The sequence below is a fragment of the Ricinus communis genome, chromosome 6 (assembly GCF_019578655.1).
Source record: "Ricinus communis isolate WT05 ecotype wild-type chromosome 6, ASM1957865v1, whole genome shotgun sequence".
NCBI lineage: Eukaryota > Viridiplantae > Streptophyta > Magnoliopsida > Malpighiales > Euphorbiaceae > Ricinus > Ricinus communis.
The window spans coordinates 2,761,556-2,773,728 of NC_063261.1; positions in this window are offsets into that span (position 1 = coordinate 2,761,556).

The window sequence follows — 12,173 nt, forward strand, 5'->3', positions numbered from 1 at the left end:
CATCACATGATGCATAAGGAGGTGAAAGTATATGTAGATGACATGATGGTCAAAACCAAGACCCACGAAGGATATGCAGAGGCCTTGGATTGGTTCTCGAAATGGATTGAACGGAATAACCTACAGTTGAAACCTAAGAAATGCATATTTGGAGTCACCTCGAATAAACTACTAGGATTTATGGTAAGCGAGAGAGGTATTGAGGTGGTTCCTGACAAATTGGTGGCTTCGATGTAAGAGATATCCATGTTCCACTAGAACATGAGATGACTTGCATTGATAATGATCACCACCTTTGGCCCATACTAAGGAGGCTACAAAATTATCATGTTGAGTAGCACTAATACAATTCCTTGCTAAAATTGAAAAGAGGATAAGTTTCTCTAAAGTATAAAAGATATACTTCTCGCCAAGGGAAACTTAGCCTTATTATTCCAGCCAAGGCTCATATAGTGAAATCTAGTTCCTTTCCAAATGGATTTACCATATCATATATTTGCATGATTGCCAGAATATTGACATAAAACCTCAGAATTAGCCTAATTTCCAACTCTCTCAACAGAGTCTCTGTTTTTTGTATAACCCTAAATTGAAACCTTTGATGGGTAAACCCAATGAGACTTATCAGAGAGCATATGAGTACGTAGCCAATCCTTAGGTTTCATATCAACATCTCAAATCTCTCGATGTGTGAATGTGAAAGTCTTTTAGGATGGCTGACCTTTCCCTACTATTCAACGTAGCACCTACCCAGGCTCCCCATTGAGCATCATGGAATTGGCGGTCTACTCCTTAAGAAAGTCATGCTTACACGCCAAAAGAAAGAGAGTAGACATGAAAGCCCCCCATTGGCAATTATGTTGGAACTTAGAAACTTAGGGGAGAATGAGATCGAGCCTTAGACAACAAAGGAAAAGGAGTGTTGTATGCGAGCTTGAAAAACTATGCTATTTGTTCACATATTGATCTGCGATTACTATAAATGCATCTAACCTTTCTTGTATCCACTTGACATGCATCACACAAACCTGCATACATGCATCAACATTCATGATATACATACATATAACTCCTTTCGTGCTTACAACCATTTGTTTTCTTGGTGTTAATAGAATGCCTATTAATGTTGAGACATGAATGGAGCTCACCAGCCTCAAGGATAGGGTATGCATTCTCGAATTGCAAGTCAAGGCATTGTTCAGGACCATTGGGCACATGTCGGATGAGCTAGACTAGGTCATTAGCACCCTAGAGAGAGAGCGCAGGGAGGCTACAGCTATTGCAGTCGAAGCCTTTAAGGAGAAGGCTAGAAAGAAGAAGAGAAAGGCCCAACAGAGGAAGAGCTCGAGGCCCAAAACCAAGCCTAGTGCAGCGAGCAAGAAGAAAAAGTACACACGACCACTAGTGTCATATACCAACATCCTCTATGACCTCAGAGAAAGAGGACTACTACCCACCAGGCCCATTCCAGTCAAAAGAGTACCTACTACCATCAGTTATGGGACCTCAGATTACTGTATGTACCATGGTACCTTTGACCATGCTACTAATGATTGCATCTACCTAAAATAAGATGTCTTGTCCCTCCTCGATAAGAAAATAATCACCAAGGATTCCATCTTTGAAAAGGAGGTGTCGGAGTACTCAGATTAGGTGACCTTGGTGGGAGAGGCTCTTATTTTATAATCCTTATGTCAGCTGTGGATCTTAATTAGTTTTTGTAATAGGGAACTCTTCAAAAGTCTCTTACTTATAGAATGTTGATTATAGTACAAGGACTTGTGCTCTTATTTTATAAAGAGTATATCTTTTCTCAGTAATCCTAAAAATCTGTAGGTCAAGAAGATAACATACATGCATTCGAATTCCTACATTTATAGATTTATAATCCCTTGTGCTAAATGCAGCCATTTTATCATTGCTTGGGTTAGGCAAGGATGTAAACTAATCAAATAAATGGCAAAAAATGAAGAGCAATAGTCAAAGGTATAAGCACTGCAAGAAGAAGTCACGACCAAGAGAAGTCAAGTGTATGACCTAATGGAAACAATTAGAGAACAGACAAAATTATTGAAGCTGCTATTGCCTACAGTGAATACAGGAAATGCTACAAGCAGCGTTAGCCTAGAAAGAAAAACTCTTGTAAGGTTTGATGTAAGCCTAAACCCTAAGTTTGGAGGTGAGCTTGGAAAAACTTCTAGGGAAAAGTTTGAGTATGCGCTTGGAAACACTTGGCTTTGATCTTGCACCCACCAAAGGATCACTGATAGTGAGAAATCCAATTGTAAGTTGGGAAGTGGATATAGAGTTGGTTAATACTCGAACCACTATAAATCTTTGTGTCTATTCTTTTCCTCTTTCCTTCTCTTCTTTGGATAAATTTTCAATTTCCTATTAACCTTCCTTCTTGGTACATTAAAGGACAACATATATAAATGTCATAGTTGATAAATACCATTGGTTAAATTTAAAAAATATATACACTTATAAAAAATAAAAATAGTATGTTTTATTAGTTGATAACTAAGTAATGCGTATTATTAGTTGATTTTATATTTAATTATATTAGTAAATAATTAAAATCAAAATAACATTAATTATTATAGAGTTTATATGATATCATATTCGATAGTCAAAATATATATAAAAATGCAAAGGGAGAGAGACAATAGTCTTTTACTAATAAGAAATATAATAAATGGTAGTAATATAAGGATACAATTTGCGCAGAGATAGGACTCTAAAATATTATGAAGAAAAAAGTTACAACAAATAAAATTCTAATAAAATTAAAATTTTAAATAAATGGTAATTCTAATCTTAGAAAATAGTAATTATATTTTAATATATATTAACTAATAAATTATTCTTTAATTAATTATACAATAACTTTTAATCTTAAGAAATTTATGATGACTATGACATATGAGACATAGTATATAGGATTTCCCGCGCTAGCTATTATTATATTATTGTTTTGTGACTCTTCTATTTCACACGAAATTAATACTTCATTTTGTGATGTTTTTAATTTGTATATGATTAGTTATCAGACAATACCATATGTAACCGGATATTATCATATTGATTCTCATATTTGAGAGATAATTATTTATTATTCATTTAGGGATATATGCAAGTAAAATTATTTAGATAACCACATTAAAATTCAACATTTGTATACTTTTGCTCTTTGCATGTATAGTAATTAACTCTAGATAATAATATTAAGAAATTATAGAAAATAAAACTTAAAAAAGTATATTTTATATCTACTAGTGAAATAATAATTACCCAATAATTACTATTTTATTAACTATCCCTTTCATTTTAAAAGATATTATCATGTGAATAGATAAATACTAATTATTATATAATGAAAATTTCTTTTAGCATGTTGACGACAATAAATTAAAATTGGATTTAAATAGTAAATGCATCAATCTATTATAAAAAATAAAGTAATATTTAAATTATTATCATACTAAAAATATTTGTTTTTTAAATTTAATAGTTGTTTTATTTTTTTATTATATGGACAATAACGAGTCCAACTATTAATATTAAGTTTAATTCTAGAAGTTCAATTCTATTGGAATTCTCAATGATTAAGTAAAATTAAGTCCAATTCTAGTTTTAAAAATATATAAAATATAAATTTGTTTATATCACATATATGTCCATTTTACTTCTAGTGCATACTTGGATCAATCATAATCTAAAAGTTATTTATATTTTTTACTTAAATTCAAAAATTTGATTAAAATATTAAATATATAATTCGGTGGATTAGAATTAAAGTTGGATACAAGTTATAATTAGATTTAAACTATTAATAATCAATTTATCTTATAAAAAATAAACTAAAAATAAAATAAATATTCTCTATTTAAATATTATATTAATTATTATACTATGTATGTGTTATTATAGAAATTTGGAAACTAGGGTTACATAAAGCCCGATAATGAGAAAGTTTAGTTGGTTGTGAATCGAGAGGCAGAAAGGAACCATGATCCCAAAAGCCTAGGAGATTGCCTCGAAGTGAAAAGAGGAAAAGAAAAATACTAAAAAGATATTAGTCTCAACCTTGACCTCGCGTAAGTCTAAGGTTACCTCGTGCGAGTTCAACCTGAGCTTGCACAAGTGGACCTAGACACCACGCGGTTCATAGCCTCACGCGTGTCCCATGTGAGCTCGTGCATTTTCAGGTTGAGCTCATGCAACTCCACTAAGCACTTGCATGAGGAGAGGCATTGACCTAGGCAACGGCGCCAAAAACTTGATGTGTGCTACTTGTGTTAGCTACAATCTAAGGCAGTGTATCTATCGATGCAGTCTAGCACTAATAGCGAGTATCAAGTTCGTATTCCTCGAGAAAGTGAAAGCCTAGAGTTATTCCTTTGTTCTTTGTTATATTAACCTAAAATAAATGATGAATAATTTCTAAACTAACTAATAGCTACAAGCTAAGTTCTAAGGGAGATGCAAGAGTAATTGATAACTAAAATAACCAAGACAAGAAAGCAAACCCAAAGGGAACCTAAAATAGTTGGCGATCAAACAATTGATAAAGGATTGGTGAGTCTAATTATGCTACCCGTGGACGAATTCTTAACCGAATTCGGTTTTTATCTCGAGATAACCGAATTCCTAAATCTAATAACCTAAAGTTGGAATCTTTTCCTAACGATTGATTCTTAAATTAGCATTAAGCTTTAATCCGCCTCTATTAAGCTTTATTAATTCCTAATCCGGCTAGTTAATTATCCTTATCTCTAAGCGATTATTAATCAGTTCTTGCTATTCAAAATTCTAATTGCCAAATGGATTTCTCAATCACACAAAGCAATCTAAACATACAATTCACAACGTCTCATGAATAATGCATTATCTTATTAATACTGAAAGCAAAAAGAATACAAAACTAACCCAAACAATCCAACAATATAATACTAAGCCAATATAGTAAAGAAATTCTAATGGATTTAATCAATCTAGCTAATCATGTTCATTATCAAAATACACAAGAATTCAATTACAACAATGAGTAAAGGTAGAGAAAACCCGATTACACCCTTGGATGAGAGTAAACAGCCCCAAATTCTTTTGCTCAAATTGAATCGATTCTTGTTCCTTTTGCTAGATTTGAAAACCAATCAACGAACCTCTCCCAATCTTCAATCTTTGAAGGGAATCTGATTGAAACCTTGATCCAAGTCTCCTTTTTCCTTGGTTTTAGCTCAGAAAACCTTTAGGAAGAGAAAAGTTAGGGTTTAGGACGTTCTCCCCCGCTCTCCTTCTTTCTTTCCTCTCTTCGTTCTTTTAATTAATTCTCCCTGTCGCTGCCAACACGGCCGTATTCCTGGCCGTGTTGGGGACACGGTTTGGTATTCCTGGTCGTGTTACTATCTGTGGTCGTGCTCCTTAAGAACTACTTTTTCTTTGATGTTTGATGCACCCAACACGGCTGTGTTGGTGCCCGTGTTGGGAACACGGCCAGTGTTGAAACCAACACGGCCATGTTCAGCTTCCTCATGCTCGTACTTAGCTTATTTCGGCAGCTTCAGCGTCCATTTATGCTCCAATTCTTCCCTTTATCATCCTTTGACTTCTTTTGGACCTAATGCACACAAACAGACGCATAGGGCAATGCATCAAATACTGCCTTACTTACTATATGCTTGCTCTTAAATCCTACTCCTACCACTTATGGAGAGTCAACAACCATGTCAAGAGGTCTTTATAAGGGTTGTAATTGGGATTAGGTAAGGGTAGGTAAATTTGGTCAGAGTTGAACCTATGGTGTTCTATAATGAAATACATGACCTGCACACAAGTCACAATGATCACAAGGGGTAAACAATGGATAGTAGTCCAAGGTGGGAAATAAGAATCAAGTCAAAATGTTTAGCTCACTTACTCTCTTTCTTTTCACAACCTTTCCCTCTTATTCTTCTTTTTATATATTTTTCTTCTTTTTTTTTTCTTTTTTCTTTTTTTCATAAGAGAAGAACATTCACATAATAGAGTGAATTTCTTTTTGGATTGAAGTAAGCTGCTAAAATATTCCAAAGCTATTCCCAAGATAAAAACTCCCAATAAAAACAACTCATGTGCAAAATCATAACCTAAAGCAGAATAAAACTAAGTGGTAATGGACTATGATAAAAAAATGGTGAAAGAAAAGGTTATCTACAGAATCAATAAACGAATGAAGGCTATTTGGCTAGAATGAAAAACCTAAGTGCCTCTATCATACCAAAGTGTTAAACTCTTCTTGTGGCCCTCACAAGCATTACCGAGCAAGTTCTAAAAGTAAAGACAGTAATTGGCACTCTCAACAAGAAATAAATACAAGCATATAAAGTGTATGCTTACAATTTAGGCTTAATTTCTCACAAAAGTGCTTTTGAGTAGGTTCCAAACAAAAATCATCAAAATAGAATTAAATAAACCAAAGCAACTTAGTGCAAAACTCAAACTAATTACCTTACAATCTTCCACAAAACTCAACACTATCAGTTTTACCCGATCACAAAGACATAAACAGGATTTCAAAAGTAAGTCAACAGTAAGAGCATCGAAACAAAGTGAAAAATTTTCAAAATTTTACAAAAAAATTTCACAAAGAATAAACAAATAACTGAGATGTGATAAATATCACCCACCCCACACTTGAAGGACACACTGTCCCCAGTGTACAAAATATAAGAAATCAAAAAGGAGAAAGAACTAATACTGCCCTAACTATAGCTCCGGAGTGAAAAGAGGTGCATCAACAGGTATATCAGGGTGTTGGCTAGTCTGTGGTAGAGGAGTGGCTGTAAATAATAAAATAAAGACTTAAAATCGAACTGAAACAAAAATTAAATAAAATAAGAAAACTAAAACTAATAAAATGTTTCAAAACAAAAGGTTAAAATATTAGAGATTAAAGATAAAAATTGGGGTGTCTCCCAAAAGCGCTTCTTTTTTATGTGATGAGTCTTCTTAGCTAGACTCATGGTGAAAAGCAAACGGTGGAAATTGATGACCATCCATCCTTCTTCTAAGCAAATGGCTTCAAGTATCCACTTAGAGGGATAATCATCAATTTCCTCTTCCCGACTGTCAAGCAAGTTGCCAGTATGATGGGCAAGACTTGCTCCTCGTATAATTGCACGTAGTCATGATGCTCTAGGGGCTCTTCCAATTTGAAAGCTGAAGTTTCACCAATTGGAAGGATCGGCGGTTGGGCAATTTCTTCAGGAACGTCGATGGTTTTCTCTAGTCCTTGGCTTGGTTCACTTGCTAGAAGAAACTCGAGCTCCTTCAAGACTTCTTCATTGGATAACTCGTGCTCATCTTCCATCATCGAAGGAACTTGTGGAAAATCCACCAAAAATTCCTCTAACTGTAACTCAGCATTATCAACTGTACATTCCTGTTGGTAGTCTTTCAAAGGGATCATGTTTGCCTCTTCCTTTTTTGGTTCTATCACCATGTTCAAGAAATCGTCCTGCACAGAAGCATCATCGTCAAACATAGTAGATAAACCAAAAAAATTCTCACCTAAACGCAAAGTGATGGCGCTCAAATGTTCCTCGGATTCAGTAGCATTTGATGGAGTTCCCAATTGTTCTTCAGCTAGTAACTTGAAGATTAAGCCTACTTGATGCTCTATGTTGTTAATCGAGGCTTGTTAATCTTTAAGTATCCTCTCTGTTTGTTGGAATTTATCCTCAAGACTTGCAATAAACCTCGTCATCAGCTCCTCTGACACTAACTCTTCACCTTGAGTTGATGGTGCAAGATTAGGCTGCTGAAATTCTGATGGTTCTTGGCCATCTAAGCTCCATCCAAAGGGTGAATGAATGCTCGACTCTTGATTGTAGGTGCTTCTATACGAGTCATTTGGCCAACTACCCATATAATTCACCTGTTCATAGTTATAAGAACAATGAGCAACATCATTATATAATGGACAATCATTACTCAAATGTAAACCACAACAAAATTCACAAAAAACTTGAGATGAAAGGATAGGAGTGGAGAGTTGATCGGTAGCCCTGCAAAACGATTCCACTCGAGCATCTAAAGATGCATGGGTATCCCAATTTTTAGCACTCTCTTGGTTCATGATCCTATTTTCCAACGTGTCATACAAAGAGTTTAGCATTGAACTTCCTTATCATCCACTATCTGAATCATAAACTTAACTAAATAAATATGTACAAACAAAACAGAAATAAATAAAAATAAAAAAATGGCTAAATTAACAAAAACGGCGCCAAATACTTAATGTGTGCTACTTGTGTTAGCTACAATCTAAGGCAGTGTACCTATCGATGCAGTCTAGCACTAATGGCGAGTATCAAGGTCGTATTCCTCGGGAAAGTGAAAGCCCAGAGTTACTCCTTTGTTCTTTGTTATATTAACCTAAAATAAATGATGAATAATTTCTAAACTAACTAATAGCTACAAGCTAAGTTCTAAGGGAGATGCAAGAGTAATTGATAACTAAAATAACCAAAATAAGCAAGCAAACCCAAAGGGAATCTAAACTAGTTGGCAATCAAACAGATGATAAAGGATTGGTGAGTCTAATTATGCTACCCGTGGATGAATTCTTAACCGAATTCGGTTTCTCTCTCGAGATAACCGAATTCTTAAATCTAATAACCTAAAGTTGGAATCTCTTCCTAACGATTGATTCTTAAATTAGCATTAAGCTTTAGTCCGCCTCTATTAAGCTTTGTTAATTCCTAATCTGGCTAGTTAATTATCCTTATCTCTAAGCGATTATTAACCAGTTCTTGCTATTCAAAATTTCAATTGCCAAATGGACTTCTCAATCACATAAAGCAATCTAAACACACAATTCACAACGTCTCATGAATAATGCATTATCTTATTAATACTGAAAGCAAAAAGAATACAAAACTAATCCAAACAATCCAACAATATAATACTAAGCCAACATAGTAAAGAAATCCCAATAGATTTAATCAATCTAGCTAATCATGTTCATTATCAAAATACACAAGAATTCAATTACAACAATGAGTAAAGGTAAAGAAAACCCGATTACACCCTTGGATGAGAGTAAAGAGCCCCAAATCCTTTTGCTCAAATTGAATCGATTCTTGTTCTTCTTGCTCGATTTGAAAACCATTCAACAAACCTCGCCCAATCTTCAATCTTTGAAGGGAATCCGATTGAAACCTTGATCCAAGTCTCCTTTTTCCTTGGTTTCAGCTCAGAAAACCCTTAGGGAGAGAAAAGTTAGGGTTTGGGACGTTCTCCCTCGCTCTCCTTCTTTCTTTCCTCCCTTCGTTCTTTTAATTAATTCCCCCTGTCACCGCCAACATAGCCATTTTCCTGGCCGTGTTGGGGACACGGTTTGGTGTTCTTGGCTGTGTCATTCTCTGTGGTCGTGCTCCCTACCAACACGGCCATGTTTAGCTTCCTCATGCTCGTACTTAGCTTGTTTCGGCAGCTTCAGTGTCCAATTATACTCCAATTCTTCCCTATATCATCCTTTGACTTCTTTTGGACCTAATGCACATAAACAGACGCATAGGGTGAGTGTTGGGACCAATTCACATCCAAATGTCCATAAAATCAATCTTAAAAGTCCTATTTAGATGTGTGTATTTTGCGCACATCACTCACGCAAGGACTCCCTCTGACCTCGTGCGAGCTCAGTCTATCCAGTGGACAGGCCAGAGGTAACATGTCGACCATTTGTTAGGTGAGACTTTGGGCGGGATTTTTCCCTCCAATAGAGCAAAGACACATGTTTGACCCCTTATTAAAAACCATATTTCCCCACTAAATCAAAGGTTGGCAACTTTGGTAGTATGGAATTAATTATTATAGAGAGATCAAAAAAAAAAAGGAGAGGACTTTTAATAAACAAACAAAAGAGGGTTTTAGGGGGCACCAACTTAGGGCTTTTAAAGAAAAATCACGATTCTTTTATGACTTTTTATTTTTAAAAATCTTTGATTCAACTCTTGGTTTAGAATCACCAAGGTAGCCATTTGAAGACCATAAATTTACTATTAATTTTGCTTTTTGCATCATCCATTATTTTCCTTTTATTATCGTTTTCTTATCACACTTGTCATAATCTAATTTTTGTTAACCTTTCTTATTTTTTGTTTTCATTGGATCTATTGCAATGTTAGTTTTTCTCCTTTTTCTAGAATATTTTGAAAGTTTTGATTATCTCCTGGGTTGGTTGAACTCGCATGAGTTGACCCTGTACTTGCATAAGGTCAGCCTCTTTCCTGCCAGTTTTTGTCATTTTGAATATTATGTTTTGCGGTTTTGCATTAAAACAACGTCAATTAAGACCATTGGGACTTGAGCCACTAAGCTCACACGAGGTTAGCCTCAGCATGTGCGAGGTCAGGGAGCCTAAGATCCCCAACTGACATCATTTTGCTTGAAGTGTTGAATTTGGAGCATTCCAAGCCCTAAGACCCTAAGCTCGCATGAGGGTTCCGGTGCCACATGAACTTGAACAATAGCGTTCGAGTAAAATGACATCATGTAGTGTCTATAGCTAACATTTAGAACTAAACTCGAGCGAGCTTATCTTGTGCCCACACGAGCTCGTTCTTTCTCTCCCAATTGCTAAGGGTTAGTGTCCAAACAATATTGTGAGCCTTCTTAGTCCTGAAAGGATTAACATTGCACAAATTGACTTTGTACTCACTTGTGGTCAGCCTTTATAATGAAAAGGAAGACGGTTTATTTATTCTTTTTTATGGCCTTGCTTAAGTGCCCAGTTCCAATTCTACCCCATCCTAATTTAGCTTATGTTTAATTTATCAATTATGATTTTGTCATTCATCGCGCACTAAGTCACTAATCCGAGATACATAGTAGGCAGTTCCAAAATATCCGCCCCCAAGGAGGATCAACTTTGTATTTTATTTTATTTTACTTTATCTTATTATTTATTAATTTGTATTAAGACCACTAGGGCCATTCACATGCATAGTCTCCCTCACCCCCCCCCCCCCTTCCCCTGACTAATTCTCACTTTCCTTAATCCCTTTCTAGCTCTATTCTCCTCCCTCTTTCTATGTATGTCTAATTATGGCTTAGAATGTCACATCACATGCAAATAATGGATAAAATGGATTTTAATAATTTTTTTATCACCTTACATGCAAAGATAATAAAGTCGAATGCTTACCAAAGTAAGCCCTCGCGCCTCACATATCTCACCTCAAAAAGGGCTAAAATGCATCTGATACTAGATTAGGTTAAATAAAAAGGACAAGTAACATGAAAACCTATGGCATGCTAAGATAAAACCTAAGGCGCCCAAGTGCCTGTAACACCCGTAATTAAGGAACAACAATAACAATAACAATAACAATAATAATAATAATAATGATAATAATAATAAGGGTGATCATAAGAATTGTGATAATGATAATAAAATTATAAGTTCAAATTTTTATTTTTAAATTAAATGATTTAAAATAGGATTTCAATGCTAGATAAGGAATAAATAAATAAATAAATAAAGAGGATCTATTAAACTACATCTAATTAGTTTGATTTTCAAGTAGTTAATTAAGTAAGTTATATAAAGGTAAATTACTTTTTATAAATGTCACTCAAATTTTTTCTTAATATGAATATATAAATTAAATATTATATTTAGAAGCTATAAAAATATTTTTATAAAAGAATTTATTTCGAGAATGATAAATTTTAATTAGCAAATAGTATTGGATTTAATTGAAAAATAGTTAACAAGGGTTAAATTAAGCTAATTAAGTGTTAAGATTAATTTGAAAATTATTTATGAGTTAGGGGCTAAAAGTATGACTGAATTAATATGGGGTTTAAGTGAAAATTATCACGATTGGTATCTATATATATACTTGTGTTGGTAGGGGTATTATGGTAATATCATAATTAACAAAAAGGTTAAGAAACTATTTTAATATATATAATAATTCTAATTTAGTCCAAAATAAATAATTATGAGCTTAATTAAAATACCAAAGAAAAGTTAGAGGGTGAAATAAGAACTTTCAAGGGGTAATAGTTGTTAACTAAGGAATTGAGGGACTAAATGGCTATGTGGCTAACAAAAGAAAGAAAGAAAGGGACGAGGACGAAGAAGAAGAAGGAGAGGGAGTTGAGGCTACCATTAATGG